This window comes from Mustela nigripes, chromosome 6 (assembly GCF_022355385.1).
Source record: "Mustela nigripes isolate SB6536 chromosome 6, MUSNIG.SB6536, whole genome shotgun sequence".
NCBI classification, from domain to species: Eukaryota; Metazoa; Chordata; class Mammalia; order Carnivora; family Mustelidae; genus Mustela; species Mustela nigripes.
This window is the reverse complement of record NC_081562.1, coordinates 26,826,856-26,853,265: the sequence shown is the minus strand read 5'-3', so window position 1 is coordinate 26,853,265 and position 26,410 is coordinate 26,826,856. Positions and strand designations below refer to the sequence as shown.

The 26,410-nt window shown below is 43.3% G+C and overlaps 1 long non-coding RNA gene across 5 annotated transcripts in view; it reads right to left on the bottom strand.

Annotated features, from left to right (window-relative positions):
• The window catches only part of LOC132019365 (uncharacterized), a 209,840-nt gene that overhangs the window by 134,526 nt on the left and 48,904 nt on the right, over nt 1-26,410 (bottom strand). The window lies entirely within an intron of this gene.

Below are 26,410 nucleotides of genomic sequence, written 5' to 3'. Positions count from 1 at the left end.
AGGGTCAATCCACCAAGAAGACATCATTATCCTAAATGCGTATGCAACATAGTGACCAGATGAATGAAGCAAAACCTGACAGAACTGGAAGAATAGGCAAATCCAGAATTATAGCTGCAGACTTCAATACCCTGTTCTCTGAACAACTAATGGAACAAACTAGGCACGAAATCATCAAGGATACAGAAGAATGCAGTAACACTATTACCCAACAGAAACCAATTGACATTTATAGACTAATCCACCCAATAATAGCAGAGTACACGCATAGAGCATATACTCAAAGAGACCATATCCTGAGTTATAAAACCTACCTTGACAAATGTAAAAGAATTGAAATTCACAGTGTGTTCTTGAACCACATGCAATCAAATTAAAAACCAACAACAGAAAGATAATGGGAAAATCTCCATACACTTGGGAACCAAACCATACATTTCCAAAGACCCTATGGGTCATAAGGAAGTTTCAAGAGAAATGGTTTTAAAATACATTCAACTGAATGAAATGAAAATTCACTATATCAAAATTTGTGGGAGACAGTCAATGCAGTGCTAAGGGGAAATCTGTAGCACTTACGGTAGCATTAATAAAAATGAAAAGTCTTAAGTTAAACACCTAAGCTCCCACCTCGAAAGGTGGAAGTTCTCTTTTATTTAAAAGCAAAATAAACCCAAGAGAAAGCAGAAGAAGGAAATAACAAAGAAAAGAACAGGAGTCAATAAAATTGAAAACAAAAATAGAAAAAAAATTTCCCTGGAATAAAACGCTGACTCCTTTACAAGATCAACCGACAAAACTCTAGCAATGCTGATGAAGAATAAAATGAGAAGAAAAAAAAAAAAACCAAATTACCAATATCAGGAATGAAATGAGATATTGCCACAGACACTGTGGACATCAAAGCAATAACAGAATGTTGCAAACAATTCTACATACACAAATTTGAGGACCTAGATGAGACGGACCAATCCTACAAAAAGCACGTACTGCCACAGCTCATCCAGTATGAAATCAATCATTTCATTAGCCCTGTAATGATCAAAGAAATTGTATTTATAATTTTAAAACTGCTGAAAAGAAATCTCCAGACTCAGATGGTTTCACTGGAGAATTCTATCAAACATTTAAAGAAAAATTAACACCAAGTCACACAATCTCATCAAAAAAAAAAAAAAAAAAAAGAATAGCGGATGAAAGAATAAATCAGTTCTTCTTTCATTTAACTTGCCCTCTTTGCTCCACTGAAGCTACCTCCTTTTACTTCTGGAACATACGAACCACCTTCCCCACTTAGAAGAACAAATCGCCTGGGTGGCTCAGTGGGTTGAGGCCTCTGTCCAGGGTTCTGGGATCAAGCCCTGAGTGGGCAGGCTCTCTGCTCAGTAGGGAGCCTGCCTCTCTGCCTGCTTGTAATCTCTTGTTTGTTGAATAAATAAATAAAACCTTTAAAAAAAAAAAAAAAGAACAACAACAACAACAAATCCATGCTGCTGCCTTGGTGCATGTTCCCTTTCACGCTCCCAGATTCACACCCATTCACCCCCGACATCTCAGCTTATATAGCCCATGTGTTATTTCCTCTGGGAAGTCCAGAGTAGGGGGAGGGCCCTGCCTTATGCACACACAGCCCCTGCTATGTTTTCTCTCTGTGGCACTTACTACAAATTTTGTTCACTATTTGCAATGAATGATCTAAGGTCTCCAAGGCTTCTTCAACTAGTCTAGGCTGTACGCTATAAACTATATGAGGACAGGATACCAGACTCCTTCATTCACTCTCTATCTATGGCTTGGAGCCCAGTCCCTGAGATCCAGACAGCAGTAGGCCAGTATTTATTGAGCAAATATTCAGTCAAGGTCCTGCAGAGAAACGGAATCAAGAGGATGTGTGTGCACAGACACACACACACACACACACACACACTTACCTATCCAGGGCCGGTGGGGGGGGCGGGGTGGGGGGGATTGATAAGGAATTGGTGCAGGTGATCAGGAAGACTGATAAATCCCAAGATCTGCAGAATGAGTCAGCAAGCTGGAGACCCAGGGACAGTTCTAGTGCAAGTCAAAAGGCCAGCAGACCCAACACCTGGATAGAGCGGATGTTCAGTTCAAGTCTGAAGGCAGGAAAAAGCCAATGTCCCAATCCAAAGGCAGTGAGGCAGGCAGAATTCTTTCTTCTTCAAAGGGTCAGCCTTTTTGTTCTATTCAGGCCTTTAGCGGATTGGATGAAGCCCACTGACATTAAGATAGATAAACTAACTGGTCTACCAATTTAAATGTTAATTTCAGGCAAAATAAAAACATCTCTCACAGAAACATCCAGAATAATGTTTGACCAACTATCTGGGCACCCTGTGGCCCAGTTAAGTTGACATACAATTAGTTATCACATTGAGTTAATAATAACTGAATAATGGGGAAAAAAATAAAAGGTTTGTTTGTGCAATTAATCTATCAAGTGTCATAGACTATCACCAAAGTTTACTTTTTTCTTTTGGCTGAAAAGTATACAGCACCTAATTCATCAGTGAACTCAGTCATTAGCTGGGCTGGGGTCTTGAAAGATAACTATCACTAAGTATTTTTCTTTGTGTCTATTAGCTCTATCCTTCCAACAACTTTGTAAGGCTAAGAGAGGTTATATAACACGTCCAAGACCACACAGCCAGATATTGGCAAAGATATGACCAGGGTGTCTGAGTGCCTCAGTCAGTTAAGTGTCTGCCTTTGGCTCAGGTCATGATGCCAGGGTGCTGGGATTGAGCCCCAAGTTGGGTTCCCTCATCAACAGGAGTCTGCTTCTCCCCCTCCCTCTGCTGCTACCCCTGCCTGTACTCTAATAAAACAAAATAAAATAAAATGACAGAAACCTAAATTTGTCTTCATAGCTCAAGGCTTTATGACTTTTAAGAGCTTCCCGTTAAGAAAACACAAATACAATTTCCCAAAACTGAACAACATTGTGTAGCTCAGCCATTTTTTGAGCAAGTTATTTAACCTCCTCAGGATCCAGTTTCCTCATGTGTTAGAAAAGAGTAAAAGCACCCCCCCTTTAAGGAGTTGCTGGAGGATTAATGGAGCTGTAGAATTTAGCATGCTACCTAGACATTGCAGATGCTCAGTAAATGTTAACTTGTAATATTGCTTGATTTCCATTGGCTCTTACTGGCATCTGTTCTTGCAGGCTTCCAAACTCCTGTAAAATCCTTTGGGAATATTTCTGCTCACATGTGTTCAAAATTCAGTCCACTAGCCACAACTGCCTCATGGCACCTGCAGTCCTCTTCCTCTCCATCATGGCTGGACCCCAACACACCACGTAGCTATACACACGTACACATATTCCACCCTTCATAAAACAGTCCTTTATGCTCCAAGAGTCCCCCAGGACCTGTCCAGGGATCATTATCTGACCTTTTTCCTTTCTTCCTCCTCTGAGCAGACCCTTTCAACCCAAGCAACCCTTGGAGGGTGAGGAGCAAGGAGAAAGGGGCAGGGCTTGCTTCTCGAAGAAGACTGTCTCTTCTCCACAGTATATTCTTGTCCTAGATTAACTGACCATGCAAGCATGGGTTTATTTCTGGGCTTTATATTTTATTCCATTAATCTATGTGTTTATTTTTGTGCCAAAATTGTGTGTATTTTAAATTTGAAAAAAAAAATTGTGGGAACCTAGCCTCTTATCTTTTGGGGAAAAATTCCAAATTGGCTTCTCCTGAGTTGATCTTGATAAATGTTCTGCTTTCCATACATGGCAGGGCAGGTGCTGGGGCCTGTTTTTCCAGCCACGGTGACAGATTTGCAGTGGTTATCCACATCCTATCACCTGTTCCAAGGGCAGGTCAAGAGAACATTTTTTACTATGACTGGCCAGGTTAGAGTACAAGTTGAGACCAGGAAGCAACGGAAAACAGACCGAACAATAAGGAGGTTGAACCTTTGGCCTTTCTCAACAGGGCCCTTGGCCTCAGACTTTCACCTCTGCCATATGGCCACACTGCGTGTGGTTGGCAGTCAATTCAAACACAATGACCAAAACTTCAGGTTAACCAATTGAGTGTCCTCATTGCTGTTTTGTTCCAATGGATTTCAAAACAATTTCAATTCTTATACTCATCTCAATGTGAAAATAAGAATTTATCTCTTAACAACTACCCATGAAAAATAAAACAACAGCTATATTTAAGGGAAAGTATTGCTGGCAGGTTGGGCTCCCTAGAAAACAGAATCAGAGATGGAGAATTACATGCAAGAGGTTTATTGGGGAATGATCTAGGTACCAACACCTGTGTGGAAACAAAGCGGTCCACTGAGGCAACAGGAGAAACTGGGCTGCGGGGCAGTCACAGCAAAGACCTCAATTGATCCCTTTGGGAGTTCTGGAGCTGGGATGGCCCTGGAGAGATGTCCTGAAATAAGGGAAGGAGGCTGAAACTTTCTACCCCCACATTAGCCAATCATGGGATTTTGACTGCTCCTAGGAAATGGTCATGATCTTGAACTATGTGGCTTTTCTTCACCAGCACTAGAGGAGTAGGAGGACACAGGTGTGAGCTGTCAGCCAGTCACTGTCCAGCTGCAGTCCTGAAGTGGGCATCTGGGCAGCATACCCCAGTGCCGACCACAATGAGAATTACATACCTTTTCACTCTCTCCAGGGAAATGTCTATGTACACCTAGCAGACAATAAAGACAACTTCCTAAACGAAGAGTGGACTATTAAAAAAAGAAGAAGAAGAAAAGAAAAAAAATCATGAACCATGGAACTTTTTACCAGAGGTAAGATATCATGTCACTGCCGAGATAGTGCAGCATCTTATACTCAGCACAAAACTGATCCAGCTTCCCCTCTGCCCCCAATTAAAAACAGCCCAGCCCTGAATCTCATGCAAGTTACCCACTCTCTCTGCTCCTACCCAGCACTCAACAGTCCTTTCACAAATGCTAATGACTGCAAAGTGAAATGCATTTCATACAAGAGAACCTACTACACTTGCTCCGTGTGACTTCTGCATATTAGCTTTTATATGACTGCCAATGGATGGAATGAACAGAGGGAGAAAAATTTTATATGGAAATCTTTTCTTGTTTGTTTTTTGGGGGGGGGGGGGGGGAAGAGAGCATGAGTACATGGGTGAGCAGGGGAAGGGGCAGAGGGAGAGAGAGAGAGAGAATCCCAAGCTAGATCTATGCCCAGCATAGACCCCAACACAAGATCCGATCTCACAACCCTGAGATCATGATCTGAGCCAAAATCAAGAGTTTGACGCTTAACCGACTGAGCCACTCAGGTGTCCCTGTATGGAAATCTTTATGGCAGACAAACGGTCTATTATTGGGTCTGTCTTTTCAGCAGAGCTTAAAGGTCAAATTGTTGTTTTATCATGACATCTTCATGCTTTGTGCAAGCTAGAGACTCTCCCGAAGGATTATCCTATGGAAGAAAGAAATTGTTAGGACGTGGCAGAACTTCTGCTGCGTCTCATACTGAATGTTACGAAACCATGTGTCTCTTCATTTACAATGAGGAGAGTCAGCCTTCTATTCAGTTATGGTACGATCATTTTTTTTTTTTAAAGATTTTATTTATTTATTTGACAGACAGAGAACACAAGTAGACAGAGGCAGGCAGAGAGATAGAGAGGAAGGGAAGCAGGCTCCCCGATGAGCAGAGAGCCCGATGCGGGACTCGATCCCAGGACCCTGAGACCATGACCTGAGCCGAAGGCAGCGGCTTAACCCACTGAGCCACCCAGGCGCCCCAGTACAATCATTTTAAATGACGTTTTAAAATATATATCGTGTAAATTTGGAGGGTGAGGAGCAGGGAGAAAGGAGTAGGGCTTGCTTCTCACAAGCAGTTTCCAAAGGTGGACAGATAAAATGTTGACCTGTCAACATGTCAACCCCAGGGCAGTGACTTCAGAGAAAGCTGTGGGGAGAGCAAGTTCTGTATGCACATCTGTCTATCTGATGTGACATCAATGGTCACACCCTCGACAAGGTGCTGGATGGCAGAACCTATCTGAGGTGTTTTCTCAAATTCCTTGACCTCATCTATATACCCAGACCCATGTTAATTAATCTGACAACATTTGTAAGTCTAAATCTCCATGGAAATTTTAAAAAAGAAGAAGAAAGAAAGAAAAAGAAGAGGAAGAAAGAAAGAAAAAAAAGATTAAAATGCAGGTGAAACTCAAAGGCAGGGGGAGTAAACCCACTTAGCAAATAATCAGGTCATCATCGAGGTCCTGCGTTTCTTTTTTCCTTAATATCCTTGAGCCCGGTTTGTGGGCTGAAAACGGCCGAGTTCTTCTGGCCCTTCCAACCAATTTCTCTCAGAGGCTGTATCTGATCCCTTGCACATAGTCCCAGCTGTCTGCCTTCCTGAGGTAAACACATTCCTGAAAGGTTATATGTGAACACAATGTTTGTAGAACAAATAATACTTCTCCACTGTCTTTCATTCTGATCTGAAAACACTAATCCATAGTGTTTTTTATCATCACTTCTAATCTCTCTCTTGTGACAAGTGAGTCCCCCATAAAGTGAAAAATTCTTTTTTAAAGTAAGCAAATGTCCCACCTATTTTGTTTTCATCAAAAGAGGCACCTAGGGGCGCCTGGGTGGCTCAGTGGGTTAAGCCTCTGCCTTCAGCTCAGGTCATGATCCCAGGGTCCTGGGATGGAGCCCCACATCGGGCTCTCTGCTCAGTGGGGAGCCTGCTTCCCTCTCTCTCTCTGTGTCAGCCTCTCTGCCTACTTATGATCTCTGGCTATCAAATAAATAAATAAAAATCTTAAAAAAAAAAAAAAAAAAGAGGCACCTAAAAATGGTATGGGCTTGTGGTCCCAAAGGAGTCCAACCTGAACTCACCTCCTCGCCTGCAGCTAACAGCTTGGACAATGCAAACTTCCCTCTCTGCTGTGCTGAGTGCTGTGCTGGTCTGCTAGGACTGCCTTAAAAACACAGACTGGGTAGCTTAAACAACAGAAATTTAAATTCATTATCTCACAGTTCTGGAGGCTAGACATCCAAGATCCAGGTGCAGACAGGTTTCTTTGGAGTTCTCTCTCTCTCTCTCTCACTTGTAGATGGCCATGTTCCCCTGTCTTCACACGGTCTTCCCTATGTGCTTCACTGCATCCAAATTTCTTGTTCTCACAAGGACACCAGCCATAATGGATTCGGACCTACCTATATGACCTCATTTTATCTTGACTACTACCTTAAATACAGTCACATCCCCAGGTACTGAGGTTAGGACCTCAACATATGAATTCTGGTGGAACACAGTTTAGCCCATAGCATTAGCTAAATAAAAAATATATTTGAATATCCTTCTGCATAAGAAGAGAGAGGGAAAGATCATTTACAAATATCTTCCTAAGTAAGGAATGACTCGGTAAAAAAGTTAGCTTCTTTTGGGCATCTCATCTCTTCCCTTCTCTGGATAACCGTAATGCAGGGTTCCCAAATGGTCTAGCAGAATCACCTGGACTGCTGAGTAAACACTTATCATCTGCCCCACCCTCCAGAGTTTCTGGTCTACAAGGCCTGGGGTGACCCTGAGAATTTGCATTTCTAAGAGGGGGTGCTGTAGACTACACATGGAAAACCACTGTAGGGCTGTGCAATTATGGGTATGATCTTTTTTTTTTTTTAAAGATTTTATTTATTTATCAGAGAAGGGGGGCGGGAGAGAGCGAGCACAGGCAGACAGAATGGCAGGTAGAGGCAGAGGGAGAAGCAGGCTCCCTGCTGAGCAAGGAGCCTGATGTGGGACTCGATCCCAGGACGCTGGGATCATGACCCGAGCCAAAGGCAGCTGCTTAACCAACTGAGCCACCCAGGCGTCCCAATTATGGGTATCATCTTACATCTCCCCTCCCACTGTTGCTTTCCTGAGCACTTTGATGGCATTCTCTCTCTCTCTTTTTTAAATTTTATTTTTTTATTTGAGAGGCAGAGAAAGAAATCACAAGCCAGTGGAGGAGGGGAGGTGCTGAGGAGAGGGAGAAGCAGACTCTCTGCTGAGCAGGGAGCCCGACATGGGGCTCCATCTCAGGACTCTGAAATCAGAGTATATATAAAAAAAATCACTACTAAGAATGATAATGGCTATTCTCTGCTAAGTGTTCATTATCTCCAGGCGCTGCTCTGTTTCACTTCTACTATGCAATTTAATTCACTCAACCATAAGAAATAGGTACTATTATTAATGCCCACTTTACAGATAAGGAAGCTGAGGCTCACAGGGTTTAAAAAACATATCCAAGGTCACATAATTTAAAAAAATCAGTGAAGCCTGGACATAAATCCGGATGAGTCTGATCATGGAGCCTATGTTCTTAGATACTACTCTTGTAGAAGGGAAATCAATAGCCTTTTGTAAACTCTCACTACCCTTTGGTTCCTGGTAATCTGTATCAAGAACTGGGCTTTGTGATGTGAATGGAGATGAGCAGAGAGAGTAAACTGCTAACCCAGTATCAAAGCTGGTGGTAGAGGCAGGTGGCTAGAACTCCCCAGTAAATGAAGGATAGGAGCTGGGGGACACAAGGGTCTGGAAACTTCCTTGTCTCATACAAAGGTAACTAGGTGGTAAGTTTTGCCGTAATTTTAATGAATGAATCAACCTTCCCTTACTTCTGAATGCTTGCTTAGTGTCACTCCCTCCCTTTTCCTTACATATAATGTCTAGTCTACCTTCTTCCATAGCCTGTCTTCCTTTACCCACTGCTCCCAGTTCCTTTAAAGTTTCTGAGGGCAGGGGTTTTGAGAGCTAAAAGGGCTACATGGACATTTCACCTATAGTGGGTTTTCTTCATTTCTCTCCTTCCCTCCCTATAAGAGGCACCATGGAACTCATCGTTAGGCTAATAGGTAACCTCAGGCTTTGTGGGTGGCCTCCCAGGTAAATATTTTCTTTGGTTCCCATGACATATCCCTTCTCAGATTCTCGGAGTCTGTGACTCGTGCGTTTGGCATTCCCATATCTGCTCTCTTGGTTGCCCACCTCCTAATGAAAGCATTACCTGGCACAGATAAAGAGTTAACTGAATAAGAGGAAACCTTTTCTGGTGCCTCCTCTGAGCCGGGATGTGTGCTAGTGATTAATATATGCTTCTTCACCACGCCTTCCCAGCACATCCCTGAGATTGGTATCATTCATCTTTACAGAAGAGCAAGGCCGGGGGTTACAGAAGACCTGGGCCACACAGCCTCTCCGTAGCAGCACCAAGATGCAGACCTGGGTCTTCCTCACGCTGTCGCCCATCTCTTTCCTCCATTTATCCTAAAGAGAACTTGTTTCACCAGCCACTGCAAAGGCGACTCTGACCCCACCACTACTCCTCTTGGGCATTTGAGTATATTCTGCAGTCCCTCTTCCGGGCAGAGAGGAAAGCCCAAATCCTCAGAGACTTTACAATACCAGAGGATCACTCAACTCCTTCCAGTTCAACAAGTACTTGTTGACTACTCAGTGCCTCACCTTGCACTGGAATCAACAGCTCAAGATCCATGGTCTGTAGGGAAGATAGGTGTTATGGACGAATGTTTGTGTCCCCCAAAATTCATATGTTGAAGCCCTAACCAAAGCAAAGATATCTGAAGTCCTAGGAGGTCTTTGGGAACACAGATGTGGATGGATGTGGATGGAGTCATGAGGGTGGGCCTACATGATGTGATCAGTGCCCTTAAAAGTAGAGGAGGGCTCTCCTTCTTGAGCACAGGTCAGGTGAGGACATGGTGAGAAGGCAGCCATCTACAAGCCAGAAGGGAACCCCTATCAAGAACTGAATCTGCTGGCACCCTGATCATAAACTTCCCAACCTCCAGGACCATGATAAGTAAATGTTAGTTGCTTAAGCCTCCCAGTCTATGGTATTTCGTTATAGCAGCCCTTGACCAAGACATGGGGAGAGTGGGAATGCCAGGCCTGCAGGTGATTCAGTTCCCAGGCTGGGTCCTTGGGGCAGATACGAGAGCGGCTGATGAAGGGAGCGCTCTCTGATGTGCCGTTTGGAAGTGGGGTACCTCTGGAAGTAGCGAATTATGTCACTTTCACCTGGGAAGTCATGCTCCTCCCAACCCTTTGCCATTACAGAGGAAGTTCACAGGAGGAAAATAGTTGCTGACCGCCCAAGAGAGCTCTCCGAGAGGGGTTTCTGAAATCTCTGTGATGCTATGTTAATTGCTTATTAGAAAGTGAAAGACTGGGCGCCTGGGTGGCTCAGTGGATTAAGCCGCTGCCTTCGGCTCAGGTCGTGATCTCAGGGTCCTGGGATCGAGTCCCGCATCGGGCTCTCTGCTCAGCGGGGAGCCTGCTTCCTCCTCTCTCTCTGCCTTCCTCTCTGCCTACTTGTGATCTCTCTCTGTCGAATAAATAAATAAAATCTTAAAAAAAAAAAAAAAAGTGAAAGACTGGGACGCCTGGGTGGCTCAGTGGGTTAAGCTTCTGCCTTCAGCTCAGGTCATGATCTCAGGGTCCTGGGATCGAGTCCCATATTGGGCTCTCTGCTCAGCAGGGAGCCTGCTTCCCCCCCTTCTCTCTCTCTGCCTCTCTGCCTACTTGTGATTTCTCTCTCTGTCAAATGAATAAATAAAATATTAAAAAAAAAAAAAAGAAAGCGAAAGACTTCATAAAAATAAGGAATTGGCTCTTAACCAGACTCCTGCATTCAAATCCTGCCTCCACCACATACCAGCTGTGTATCCTTGGGCAGCCTGTCCAACCTCTCTGTGCCAAAGTGTCCTTAACCCTAAAATAGGGATGACAAAAGTATCTACCTTGTGAGGCTATCATGAGAATTAAGTGAGTTAATACACATAAAGCTTTTAAAATGATGCTTAATACATAGGTAAATTTCAATATATATTATATTTAATATATAAATATATATGCATACAAAGAAATTATATGCAGAGAATCTTCACAGTTACAAAAACAATATGAGCCAATGTTGTCCTTATTGTACATATAGTCGCTCAGCCCTGTTTTCCATGTAATGTGACATAGTTCCCATGTTTGACAATTTGAGTAAGGTGATGTTGGATTAACAGTTAGGCCATCTGAAGGGTCATGAAATCATTGACATCAAGGATGTTAGAGGACATGTTCTTCTCATTTCTTGTTCATGGTTCCCTACTGGAATTTGGCACAAAGAAAAATGATTCAGTGTCTTGCCAAGTTCATGCTTCTTTTCAGTGCACCAGTCAACGTGGTGGGCCTTCACCATTAGGGAGGCATCAAGCCAGACTCCGGCCCCAAGGAGCTCCTGACTTGGGAGCTGGCAACACAGTCTACAGCAACTCTAAGATGTCTCACATTGGTCCTAGGTGATGTGGGAACAGATGCATTCCCATAAAGAAAGATCAAAGTGGAGGATTAGGTGAAATCATATTTATGTCTTCAGGACCCTTCATATATCCTTTCTTGATACAGCACATATTCAGGTTCAAGCACATGTCTAAGTCCTTTACCCATATTAACCCACTTGAGCTTATTAGAAGCCTATGAGAGGATGCTCACAGGCATCATTAAGTACAATATAAAATGTAAACTGCAAAAAAAATTTTTTTAACTGCAAATTGTGATGAAAATATTGAAGCTTAACAAGTTACAGCTAAAAGACGAGGAACTGAATTCAGACACAACACTCTCATCCAAACTCAGAAATATGAAAAAAAAAATCATAATCTCACAAAAAATGCGTCGTTTCACTCTACTTCTAAAGTGGATCATGGAAGCTGTGAAATCCAGGACATTAAAAATAATAATAATTGGATTAATAGAATTTCTTAAACATCCACCGTGTTCCAAATGTGCATATTTTTAATATTTATGCATAGCCTAGCACTTAGGAACAGACTGGACTCACACTGTTTTGATATCTCAAGTTTGCATTTACTAGCTCTGGAACATTGGGAAACTTTCTTTTCTTTTTTGTTTAAGATTTTATTTATATATTGGACAGAGAGAAACACTGTGAGAGAGGGAACACAAGCAGGGGGAATGGGAGAGGGAAAGGAGACTCCCTGATCACCAGGGAGCTCCATGCAGGCTCGATCCCAAAACCCTGGGATCATGACCTGAGCCGAAGGTAGAGGCTTAAGGCCTGACTGAGGCACCCAGGTGCCCCATCATTGGGAAAATTTCTTAACCTCTCTTTGTGATGAGGGAGCAGGAGACCTGTATGCCTGAACCTGACCACTGTACTTCTTTCTCTATAGAGCAAAAAAGGTTATTAATCTTGCTTACTCTATTTGTCCAGATTTAAGATGCCCCTGTTAAAAATATGAATGACAGTTGGTTTTCTGATGACAGTAGTTTTCATAGAAAAAAAATAAGAAAAGCTAGGTGTGCCATAGTGCTAACTAGCACTTTGCAATTGCCAAAGTCTAAGAATTAACATTTATACTGACTCCAAATGTGCTTTCCTGGTACTACATGCCCATGGAGCTATTTGGAAGGAAAGGGGATTGCTATCAAGCCATAACTCCCCAATCAAATATGGGCCTAAGTTACAAAACCCTCCTTATCGCTATACTGAAGATGGCATATATCAGATCCGGGATACATATTTGTGGTTCACACCCACGATTGGACAGCTCAGTTAAAAGGCAGTTTTATGCTGGGAACAAAAGAATCATACGTAGGATACTTGGACAAATAACACACAGTATCGAGGATGGCTATCATAAGAAATGTGTTCCCAAATAATAGTACTCCAGGCTACTGAATGTTTTGCTACTGATTGGGTAAGGTGACCTGGCATTAGATGGCCAGCTCCAAATGGAACCCACTGGATATGTGGAACCAACCTGTGGCCCTGGCTTCCTCCAGGGTACATAGGTCACTTCACCACGACAGATGATCCTTACCACGCGCAAAGACACTCCTTCACTGTCAGCGCTGGATTCTGCTGCCTCCGCCTATACATTCCTCTACTGATCAATATTGACCCCAGTAGGTAGGGACAGCTCTACGCCCCTATTCAGCAGGAAGAAGTTACAGAAGATGAGACCTTCCACCTTCAACCACCTTAAAGATTTAAGGGTCAAAATTGTTCAGGGGGGAATGATGAGGGAGCAGGAGGCTGGCTGAGGACAAAGCAAAAGCTGGCGCCTTGCACCCCCTCTTCACCCGCTCCCCTCCATATGTGTAGCATCCCTCAGGCAGTCCTGACTGCCATGAACAATAAGCAAATAGTTAACTTTCAGAGCTCATAATCCTGCTAGACAGGAGTCTCCCTTGGCTTACAAATATCCTAAATCTCACTAACAAAGACGATTGATAGCAGGATTGTGACACCCCACCAAAAGTCTCCCAACTATCTTAATGTTAATGGTCGGTCTAAAGACAACATTGATCCAGCAGCAAGGGCAAGGCCTCCGGCAGGCCTGGAACATCCTGGCACCTTGTAGGCCCTCTTTAGCATATGAAAACTCCACTGACACCTCCCTTCCCCTCACCTTCCCCCAACAGCAGGGTACATAACCTGCCATCCCTCACAACCCGGGGCAGCAGCTCTTCCTGCCCACGGGTCCTGTCCCCGTGCTTTAATAAACCACCATTTTGCACCAAAGATGTCTCAAGAATTCTTTCTTGGTCATCGGCTCCGGACCTCAGCCCACCAAACCTCACCTAGGTTCTAGAACTTCATCATTTGTATTTTTTCATCTGTAAAATCGGGATGATAACTATACTCACCTCATAGGGTTGTTGCAAGATTCGTTAAATTAATATATGTAAAACACTCAAAACAGTGCCTAACACTTAGTAAGAACAAGAGAAGTGCTTTTTGATATTAAAATCTCACAACAGCCTTGTTGCTACTACATAGTTTCATATATGAGGAAACAGAGCTTGGTTGGTTAAGGATTAAGTTAACCTGGCATGGTAGGGATTCAGACCTAGGTGTGTCGGCTTCTAGACCCAGGGCTCTGAATGAGCCCACAGTGACCTTTACCCCCACTACAGCAGAGGAAAGCCAAACACAAGCTGAGGAAAGCTGTTGTCTCATGGTGCACTGTAAGCCCAAAACCAGGCCATTGCCCTGGGTATGCTCATTTGCAACTCTCTGACCATGACCTTTGCCCACTTAAAGAGCCAATCCCAAGGCAGCCTCGGGTAAAGGGGTGAGACAAAGGTCTTTTGATTGTGAAAACAATGGAAAGGGGTAGCTGAGGGGAGGTGTGTGGGGTGGGGGTAGGGGGTTGTTTATCACTAGGGAATCAATGCTAAAGGCTACTATAGTCAAGAACCAGAGCTCCCCAACTTTTATAATCAAACAACCTTGGTCACTGCTGGGATCAGAGTTCACCGCAGGCTGTTCAGATGCCCTGGCCACAAACTTCCACAGGCCATAAACATCCCCTTCAGACTGAAGGAGAGGTAGGACAGGATACCAAGGCCACAGGCTCCTTAGGAGGCAAACAAGCACAGGAAGACGGATTTAGCACCTGACATTTCCATGCCTCTCTCTGACATTTGTGTTCCAGGTCTTAGAAAAGTTAGTGTTGCCCTATAGACTCTAAGTACCACTTCTCAACAACCTTGGATTCTAGCCAATCTCCAAAATGGAAGACACTCTCACATGAGACCAATTAAAATATTTACACCAGTGGAGGAGAGCTCCATTGATGTACACTTTTGAGTCCAGGATGACTTTTTTTTTTTTTTTTTTTTTTTTTAAGATTCATTTATTTTAGAGAGAGTGTCTGGGCACATGCATGGGGGAGGGGCAGTAGGAGGAAGAGAATCCTCAAGCAGTGAGTGCTGAGCCTGCTGCAATGCTCAGCCCACTGCAAGGCTCAGCCCACAACCCCAGTAGAAATCCAGAGTCAGGCACTCAACCACATGAGCCACCCAGGCACCCCTCATGATGACTTTAAAACAGAACAAAAGTCATGAGACATACCTTTATGTCATCATTAAATACAACTAGTATCTTTGTTGAAAAAGCATTTTGCAGTTTTGTATGCATTTAGAGTATGTTATTGTAACTTTAACAAGTAAATGAATTTTGGGTCAAAAAAACAACACTCTAGGAAAGCAGTGGGTAGGGAGTAGGAGAGATGCTCAGCAAACAGAAATAAAGCATTTGCTTTGAGTCATGCTTTCATTCATCTCAAGGGGAAACAGAGGGGATGCATCACACCGCTGGGCCACTCAGAGGAACCTGGATTCAAAGCCCAGCTCTGTCCAGGTAAGTACTAAGTACTTTGGGTGGATTCCATGAGGCACCAGACCTTATCTACAAAATGAAGGTAACAGCATTCACCTCTGAGAGGTGTAGATGAGATAACATATGACAAATGCCTAATTGTAAGGATGGCCCAGTCTTGGCTCAAAAATGTCACTTTTCTTCCTCCTACACCCCACCTCTTAACTATCCTACACCCAAACAAAATTAGTTGCCCATCCTTTTGTTGTACCCACAGTTGATATGCTCTTTATTTGTATCTCTGGGATTTCGAGCAGCACTCAGGTGCTTAGTAAACATCTGTGCATCCAGACGTGGTTACGGTGTGACTTAAATCCCTACCATGAAGTCCTGGGGACAGGAACCATGTCAGCCAGCATCAAGTATGGTTGTATTACCAAGTGTTGCCCCTCCCATTTTGTAAGGTACACAAACACATCAATCTTCAGCAACCAGGCAAGTGACTCAAGTCAGCTGAATTAAGATAACAAGAGTGGTAAAGTCTGTGACAAAGTAGACAGGATCTCCCTTAGAGGCACTCTGATTCAAATAAACAAAACACACTTTTCTGGCCAAACAAAACCATCTGCCCACAGGATCTACCCCTCTGGTCATAACTGGCAGCCATACACAGAGATTCACATTGACAAGTATTTTCTTATACGTTATTTCATTGGAAATGTCAGCAACCCTCGGAAGGAAGCATTGTAGAGTTGATCTTATGGGTATCTGACAGAGGGTGAAACTAAGGCTTAGACAGAGTGATGTGTCCAAATCAAACACAGCTAGTGCGTGGCCGACCAGGGATTCGAATCTGTCTTCTAACATCAAAGTACACCCCTGCTTCTCCTTAACAGCACACACTGCCCTTGATATGCTACTGTTTTTCACCCCCATAGTTTTTCTGAAACAAAAACCAAATCCTACCAAAAGGTTAAACCCGTGTCAGATTTACACTCTAATGACCACCATGAGTCATAGTCCATCTAGAACTGAAACGGGTGTCCTTGGAAACGGTGCCTTCTTTGCAACTAGAGGGACATATTTTATACAGGTTGTTCACACCGGGAATACGGTCAGGGGTGCCAGACAGAGAGGTGCTAAGAAGAACAGTGAATAGGTTAAAAGAAGGAACTCTGCACCTGAATAGTATTGAGGACCCAGGCTCCTCGAATCTATGTGAACAATCTTTAAAGGAACTGGAGTCTGTTAAGAGAACAAGAAAATCAAGGTAGGATCTTAGCAACTAGACTAAACAAGCGTCTGATTACCCTAGGCTACGTGTGTCCAAGGGAAATAAAATGTGGCCTAGGGGCGCCTGGGTGGCTCAGAGGTTTGGGCTGCTGCCTTCGGCACGGGTCATGATCTCAGGGTCCTGGGATCGAGCCCCGCATTGGGCTCCCTGCTCCGCAGGAAGCCTGCTTCCCTCTCTCTCTCTCTCTCTGCCTGCCTCTCTGCCTACTTGTGATCTCTGTCTGTCAAATAAATAAATAAAATCTTTTAAAAAAAAATGTGGCCTACATGTATAATTTACATTTTCTAAGTAGTCACATTAAAAAAGCAAAAATAAACCAGAGAAAATAATTTGAATAATGTGTTTTGTTTAATTCAATATACCTAAGATATTATTTTAACATGTAATCAATAGGAAATCATTAATGAGATATTTTATATTCTTTTTTTTTCATAGTGCTTTGAAATCCAGTATGTATTTTACATTCACAGCTCATCTCGGTTGCACTGGCCATATTTCAAGTGCTCAGCGGCCATGGGGCTAGTGGCTGCCATACTGGACAGCATATCTGGGCCAAAGAAACTCCTAGAAGTGTGTATTTCTGGTTTAGTGGAAGTGAATAATGTAGTTGAAAGCCAGATCAGACAGCATTCTTCAAGGTCACAGAGAGCCCTCATTTCTAATCTTGCTAGTTTGATTTCAAGACAGGTCTCTCAGAGCCACCTTCAAACTTTGCCACCATTTGGGGGACAGCTGTGTCAGTTTCCAGACAGTTGCTCTGCAAAGCCAATCAGAGGCCATTGTGTTTGGCAACCTGTTTTTGCCTTGCAACAGTGCAATCCTCAGCATGTCCCCTTTCAAATACCTATTATTCTAGTTCTTTCTTCAGTGGTGCTATGACTGGCAGTGATTAGGGTGACATTTTTTATGTGCCTGAGTTCACAGAGCAATTACATAGTGTGAGTGGCATAGTGATTCAGAGGCTGTATGTAAAGACTAGAATTGCTACATTTGCATGTCTCTGAATAATGAGATTCCTATCTCCATTAAACGGCAATGAGGTAGAAATTGATAGCATTATTAACTATTGACACAGTAAGCACAATTTTCTATTCTCTCCCTTTCCAGCTGGTTTCAAAGATGCTAAAAGCTAGAAGAGGCAACCAGAGACCATAAAGTTGCCCACACTGAGTCCCCTTAGCAACTCTACCAAATAGAAATTCTGCAGAGCTAGAGATTTCCACACCTTATCAGTAAATCTTCTGGCTGCTTCCCAGAAGAGAGTCCACACACAATCCAACCCAATCTCATGGTTTCATTTGGGAAGAGACTGCAGCTTAGAGGCGAGATCTGTCCAAGGTCACAAAGAGAGAAAGAAGGCTAGAAGACAGAGGACTCCAACAATAGCCACTCCTCCTCTGAGTCTCATCCCCTAGCACTGGTGGTAGCTTTGGAATAACAGAGTCCCATCTTCCAGTCTAATTGCGTATTGTGCATTCTGGTCACACACTCCTCTTTCTGCTGAAGAGATGGAGAAACCAGCTGAAATTATAATTTGAGTCCCCAAACACAAAGACCTTTTCAGTTGACTAGAAATGAGCCCTAACTAGCCACTGAATCAACAAACATCCATTTTTGCAGCAATGAAATAAATACATGGGGAGATAGTTAAGGTTATGGTGGTTATAAAACAGGGAAAGGGAAAGCTGTGATTAAGTGCTTATATGGCTCTGCCATAAAAATAAAACATTTTCCCATCAGCCACGTGGCAGTGACATTTTTGATATCAAGGGCAAGATCAAGGTAATTATATCCAAAGGGACCCTTTAAGAAAACAGGTCATCGGTGTAGCAACCCACAGATGCATAGCACAGAGTGCTTTGCTAGCAACGTTGTGGCACAGAAGAAAAACTCGCTTCAGTGAAATCCTAACACAACAGTGCTTTAGCCGTGGAGTAAACAACAGCAGGCAGCATGAAGGTTAACTGCCTCTGCATAGAAGAGGAGATGGAGTAAGATTCGTCACGTGTACAGTAGCATCAGCTTAACGTCTGTCACAGTGAAATGAATGCATGAACAGCTGTAACAGCGAATGCCATTAATAAACATGATGGTGAAATGGGCTGGGTTGAAACATTATTATTTATTATATGCTAAAATGGAGTGTTTGTGATGTATCTTAAAAGTGCTGAGTGTCTTTAAATAGCTAGAAGGGTCCATTACCTCCTTACCCCCATCAATAATCAAAGATGTCCCAGGAGTCAAAGCTGAAGGAGTATCTGGGTAGCATAAAGCACAAGAAAACTGGGACATATCAGCAGTATGTAAAGGAGGTTGTGAAATCCTTTGGGTCTCCACTTAAACCTCTCTGGGTTCAGCGAGGACTTTCTCCGAGCCCGTGGTCTCAATGAACTACCCCGATATAAGTGACCATACTTCTATATACTGTTTCATATGGTATGTTCATTACAAGTATGTACTTAGAGCCTGTCTTCTCCGTGAAGAGGATCAGGGCAGACGCCTAACTGTCTAACACAGCTAACTCACTGATTCAAAAGGCACCCACAGAATACCTACAAACAGCTAGGCACCATGCTAAGTGCATGGGTTACAGCTGAGAACAAAACAATCCTGTGCTCCTGCAGCTTATACCCAACTAGGGAGAAAAAGACCATCAACAACTCAACAAACAAGCTGGTCTCATAATTGATATGTGTTCTACACAAAGCAAAGGATAATGAGATAGAGAGCAGATGCATGAGAGGCGAGTCTCTTTGAGGACACACGATGAAGGAAATCTGAATGTTGGGAAGTTCTGGGGGAGGACACTCCAGTCAGCCAGAAGACGGGTTGGAGGAGTCTTAAGATGGGAATAAGTCTCGGGGTGCCTGGGTGGCTCAGTGGGTTAGGCGCCTCTGCCTTCGGCTCAGGTCATGATCCCAGGGTCCTGGGATCGAGCCCCGCATTGGGCTCTCCGCTCAGCAGGGAGCCTGTTTCCCTTCCTCTCTCTCTGCCTGCCTCTCTGCCTGCTTGTGATCTCTCTCTCTCTCAAATAAATAAATAAATAAATATTAAAAAAAAAAAAAAAAAGATGGGAATAAGTCTCTATGACTGGAGCGGAGTGAGGGGGAGAAGGAGTTAAGGATGTAGATTGGACAGGACTGCTTCCTTGGATCACAGCAAATGCTCCATAAACACTTGCTGAATGAAACAACAACAAAACATTGGTTGAATGAATGAATAGGTACATGTCAGCTATCAGGGCAGGTGGCCCATAATTCCTGCTGCCTTGGGCAAAAGTGTACGTGACCAGCATAGAAAAGTGGAACCTAGAAACTTGAAACTTCATGAAAAACACAGCAGGTAAAGAGGATGAGGGCTATGCACTCACAGAAAATAAAAATGAGATATTCAAGGCAATTTATAATAAACTCCAAAGTGCTTCAAAGGAATGTAGGGACAAGCAAGTTAATTGCAGGCGGACATCATATGGAGCAGGTTCCTGAAGGTAGGAAGTGTGCTGGGCCTTGAATCACGCATTCACATTAGGTGGAATGAACACAGGGAAGGGAGAGCATTGCAGGAAAATCAGTCTTCTCATGTTATCCCAAAGGAGCCACCACATTTAGTTCTGGGACAGGATGTCAGTCCATACTATGCTAGTCAGACAGACAAGGGGGACAGTTAGATGCAGGGAATACAGAAGCTGGCATCATGACTTCCTTCCTGTAGGCTCAGGCTGCTCCCTTGGAATTCACAGGCTCCAACCTGAGTGGAAAATTACCTACCTTCAACACAGAGTGAAGCTGATGAGAGCTTAGGATCTATAAAGTATGTTTTAATTCTCTCGTTTTCCGGAAGCTCACTAGCCTGCTAGTCTTGTTGTGGTGGTTTAGTTCCGCTTTAGCACTTTTTAAATTAAACCCATTTGGAAGCTGTCCAGGCTAATCTAACACCATAAAGTCTGTAACAGATGAGTCACAGGGCCACCACCCAACCAACAGGCTCAAGCCAGAAACCAGGTACCCTCCTTTTTTCCACCCACCTTACTCTCAAATCCATCTTTCTGCCCCTTCCTCACCACCACTACCTTATTCAGCCCCTTGGCGTCTCTTGCCTGAATCCCACCCCACTTCCAGCTCATTCTAAACATTCCTCTCCACTCCCCATAACCTGAATGACTGCTCCCATGTTCACCATTATATATATACACAGCCTTCATGATTTGCCTACTTTCCCATTCCCATCTCCCTCCACACCTCCCAAACATCCCAAGTTCAAGAAAACCAAGCTATTTACACTTTTCCCAAAACCCCATGCTGTTGGGAGACGCTATGCCTTTGTGCTTGCAGTCCATTCTGCCTAGAATACCCTTACCCAATCCTGTATGGCTGCCTCTGATTCATCCTTTAAGACTCAGCTCAGGTATCACCTATTCTGTGAAGCTTTCCCTGATCACCACTGTTTATTATTCAGGGTTCTCCAGAGAAACAGAAGCATTGGGCTATGAACACAGAGGGAAAGAGATTATTTTAAGGAATTGGTTCATGTGATCATGGAAGCTGGCAAACCCAAAAATATAGGATTGGTTGGCAAGTTGCAGATCTAGGGAAGGGCAGGTGCAATAGTTCAAGTCCAAAGGCTGTCAGGCTGGAGATGCAGGAAGAGCTGGTGCTGCAATTCGGGATGAAGGCCATCTGCTATAAAATTCCCTCTTGCTTGGGAAAGGTCAGTCTTTTGTTCTACTCGGGCCTTCAACTGATCGGATGAGGCCCACCCACACTATGGAGGGCAATCTACTTTACTCAAAGTCCACTGATTTAAATGCTAATCTTGTCTAAAACAATCCCCTCACAGAAACACCCAGAACAACATTTGACCATGTATCTGGGCACCATGGATGAGACAAACTGACATGTAAAATTAAATACCACAATCACGAGCAAGAATAGGGATTTTCCTTCTGTGATCCTGTAGCATTTCAAACAAAACTCTATGTTACCATTTACTCTTTTGCTTCAGTTACAAGTAGACACATCAATCTCATCTTACATGAGTAGGGACCACATACTAGTCATATCTATATCCCATTCTTAATACAGCATCAATAAACTAGTCAAACTAGTTGACTAAGTGAATTCACCAAGTGCTTTTATACCATTAGGACAACACTATACAAGCCTAGTCCTTACTGCAATCACCAGATATGGAATTACTGTTAGCTTCCATGAAAGGAAGCTAAAAACAGTACAAGTCATTAGCCCAACTTCCCACTGAGAGACCACAAATTCCAAGTTTCACTTGAAACTTTTGCTCCATGATTAACAAGGCATAAAGGATGCCCTGACTTCCTTCAGCTTTCTTGACCAGTGGACAGACTATCCCAGCTCCCACGACCACTGACCAACAAGACATTCCCTAGAGCAGTCTGAACTTGTACAACCATTCCATGACTCACCTGCTCATAAATGTCCCAGGCTCTTGGCTCGGAGCATTTGTGGCATAATAGCAGTCAAGAGACCATAATTCCAAGCATGTATCATAAAGCTATTAGAACAAATCTTTACCATTACTTTGAAACCCAGGATTAAGGTATGAAAGGCAAGACATCTTCAACAGCCAAGACAATGTAATTTTATTCTAGAACAAAGAGGTCCTAGTATTTGGTGAGATGGACTTCACAATAAAGATTTTGTTAATAGACACTGTATTATGCTGTAGGCATTGCTCCAGGTGAGTTTATATGCATAATCTCATTTCATTCTTACAATAGCCCTCTGAGGTAGGTACCATTGTAGCTGTATTTTACCGATGAGGGAGGGCACCGGAACACAAATTAGGTAATGAGGTAAGGAAGCAGCTCAGTGGAACTTCAAACCTAGGCCATCAATAAGCAATTACCATAAGGTGTGGTAAGGTCTGTGAGGACTTCAGAGTGCACTGTCGGGCTCTAAAGCCCACAGTCACAATACAGACTCCTTGGAGTACCTTAGAATCATTGGAGCAGATCAGGAGGAAATAAGGAGTTCTCAGAACATGCTCTTTCTCTATCCTATCTCTCTCAAGAGGTCTTTAGGACGTGCATCCACACATTCCACCCGTCACCCCCACCCCACCTCCTCCCCAATCCCACCTGTCACCCCCCACCTTCTCCCCACATCCTACCCATCACCCCCCACCCCACCAACTCTTGCAGCCTCACCTTTTGCTCTCCTTGTCTACATGCTACATTTCAGCCAAAGTTCATGTATTTTGGCCCCATCAACATCTCTTGCCTGCAAACCACATACATGCTATTCCTCCACTAGGACCCCACCCCTTACCCTGCCACTCGCCTTCACCTGAACCCTGTTTATTTTCAGGTCTCAGCATGTTAGCTTAGTGGGGGAAGCTCTCTTGGCCCCTCTGTCTGGCTGGGTGCCCTTCTCCCTGTAGGCTCCTACAGTACACTCTGAAGTCCTCACAGACCTTACCACACCTTATGGTAATTGCTTATTGAATGGCCTGTCTCCTAACTGTGGCCTCCATGTGATCATGATTACATACTGGTCACCTAGCACATGTCTGACATTTGGTGGACACTTGATAAACAGCTGGTAGAAGGAGGAATATAAAACTGAACGAATGAAATACATGTTTATTATTTGCTTCTAGACAGGACATGTTTAAGACATTCCCAAAAGAATCTCTTAAGATTTCACCAAAAATCGATGCCCTCATGACATCTTCTCCCCTAGCAACTGAAGATGGCCCTAAACTTCTCTAGCTAAGAAAAGAGGCTCCAAGAACCAAGCACTAGGGATGTCTGAGTGGCTCGGCTGGTTTAGCATCTGCCTTCAGCTCAGGTCATGATCCCAGGGTCCTGAGATACAGAGCCACATCGGGCTCCCTGCACAGCAGGGCAGTCTGCTTCTCCCTCTCCCTCTGCCTGCCACTCCAACTATCCATGCTCTCTTTCTCAAATAAATAAAATCTTGGGGAAAAAAAAAAAGTACCAAGCGCTAATGACCTCTGAAGCTTTCATTTTCCCATTTCAATCTCTGAACCCAAGTATCTATTATCAGAAAGGACTTGGGATACTTTTGAAGATAGCTAGTCTCAGAGCAAAATGCTTGGTAATAATCTAAGGTGAACTTAATCCTGAAGTACTTTTTAAAACAATGTCTGCTGGGACGTCTGGGTGGCTCAATTGGTTAAGCAGCTGCCTTCGGCTCTGGTCATGATCCCAGCGTCCTGGAATCAAGTCCCACATCGGGCTTCTTGCTCAGTGGGGAGCCTGCTTCTCCCTCTGCCTCCGCCTGCCACTCTGTCTGCCTGTGCTCACTCACTCTGACAAATAAATGAATAAAATCTTAAAAAAATAAAAAAATAAAAAATAAAACAATGTCTGGGTATCACCCAGCTTTGAGGTTATAAACACATTGTCTACTGTTCATTATTTTTTCACAAGTAATGTTCCATCGTTGTTAACTATGCAAACAAGATTTTCATGATTCCCAAAGAGCACTCATTTACTTAGAGCGCAGGATGTCATTTATGATGGCAAATATTGAAGGATATTGTCTTCATCTTGAATATAGATCCTTCTGTCCTGGGACAGGAAGCTGTAAGTCAGAGATATGTGTTTTGCATAAGGTTGCATCATTCCTCTTTCTGAAAGAGAAGAGGTAGGAACTACAATACATGATCTCTGAGACTTCCAATTCTTAACTTTCCAGGAGCCTGTGAAGTCATAAAGAAAGTGTGTATATGCACTATTACTAAACAAATATCTGAGCTCAGGGACGCCTGGGTGGCTCAGTTGGTTAAGCGGCTGCCTTCGGCTCAGGTCATGATCCCAGCGTCCTGGGATCGAGTCCCACATCGGGCTCCTTGCTCCGCAGGGAGCCTGCTTCTCCCTCTGACTCTGCCTTCCACTCTGTCTGCCTATGCTCGCTCTCGCTCGCTCTCTCTCTGACAAATAAATAAATAAAATCTTTAAAAAAAAAAATATCTGAGCTCAATGGTGCCCCCCACAAATTCATATGTTGAAGTCCTAACCACCAGTACCTCAAAATGTGCCTGGTTTTGCACATAGGGCCTTTAAAGAGGTGATTAAGTTAAAATAAGGATGTTAGGGTGTGCCCTAATCCAATGTGATGAGTGTTCTCATAAGAAGAGGAAATTTGGGCATAGACATGCATGTGAACAGAGAAACGCCAAGGGAGGACACAGGGAGAAAGAAGGTAGCCATCTACAAGCTAAGGGGAGAGGTGAAGGAGCCGCTCTGCACATAACTTGATCTTGGACTTCCACCTTCCAGAACTATGAGAAAAGCAATACCTGTTGTTTAAGCCACCAGTCTTTGGTATTTTGTTATGGCAGCCCTAGCAAACTAATAAAACACATGATTAACAAATTTTAGAGCAATATTAGAATCCCAGGGCAAGACGTGTTTTATCTGCCATTTTTGGCTAAGGATACTTTGATTCTGCATTTGTAATATAAATACTTTAATTAAGTAGTGCTAATATTCATTAATTTTGGTTAAGAAATAATTTGGGTGGTGAATGCCATTAGGCCAGTTTTCTTTTTTTTTTTTTTTTTTTTTTTTTTAAGATTTTTTTTATTTATTTGACAGACAGAGATCACAAGTAGGCAGAGAGGCAGGCAGAGAGAGAGGAGGAAGCAGGCTCCCTGCTGAGCAGAGAGCCCGATGTGGGACTCGATCCCAGGACCCTGAGATCATGACCTGAGCCGAAGGCAGCGGCTTAACCCACTGAGCCACCCAGGCGCCCTAGGCCAGTTTTCTATATCCATTCTCTATGGAGATCAGTTAAACCCCTTCCAATTTTTTTCTTATATTTTAAGTTTTGTTCAGCTAAAGTCATTTTCATTTATTTAATTTTTATCAATAGTAAATTAAAATGTGTTGAATCAAATCTTATCAACAAACACTTATCAATCAATGTTTTGTCCAAATAAAATGTTATCAATCATCACCTTTTATAAAGCTTTTGCTATGGCTATTATTTTTACTGAGGTCAAGTTTTTCCATGTCAAATGTTGACAAAATTTAATTCTTCTGTTAAGTTTTTAAAAAGTAACAGCCTTATGATGAGCACCAAGTAACATATAGGATGGTTGAATCACATTATACTGCATACCTGAAACTAATAAAACACCATATATTAACTATACTGGAATTAAAATTAAAAAATAGGGTGCTCAGGGGTGCCTGGGTGGCTCAGTGGGTTAAAGCCTATGCCTTCGGTTCAAGTCATGATCCCAGGGTCCTGGGATCGAGCCCTGCACTGGGATCTCTGCTCAGCAAGGAGCCTGTTTCCTCCTCTTTCTCTCTGCCTGCCTCTCTGCCTACTTGTGATCTCTCTCTCTGTCAAATAAATAAATAAAATCTTTTAAAAAAACAAAAAATAGGGTGCCCAAATGGCGCAGTTGGTTAAGCACTGACTCTCGATTTCAGCTCAGGTTGTAATCTCAGAATCATGGCACTGAGCCCTGCTTCAGGCCCTCGGCAAAGCGGAGAGTGGACCTGGGACTCTCTCAAGCCCTCCCCGCCCCAGTTCGGACACATGCACTCTCTCTAAAATAAATAAATAACTCTTCCTTCCTTCCTCTCTTCTTCCCTCCCTCCCTTCCTTTGAGGAACAGAGGGAGAGGGACAAATAGACTCATTGCTGAGTACCTTATAGAGTACATAAAGTTTATGAAGTATACAATTCACTGGTTTTTTGTGTGTGTGTGTATCTACTGGGTTATACTATCAAATTCCAGAACATTTTTATCATCTCAGAAAGATACTCCCATTCCCCTCTCCATGCCCCTAGCCTGTGGCAACCACTTTCTGCCTTACGTCTCTACGGATTTGCCTATTCTCAACATTTTGTATAAATGGAATCGTGTAATACATGACCTTTAGTACCTGGTTTCTTTCACTTAATGTCTTCAAGGTTCAACC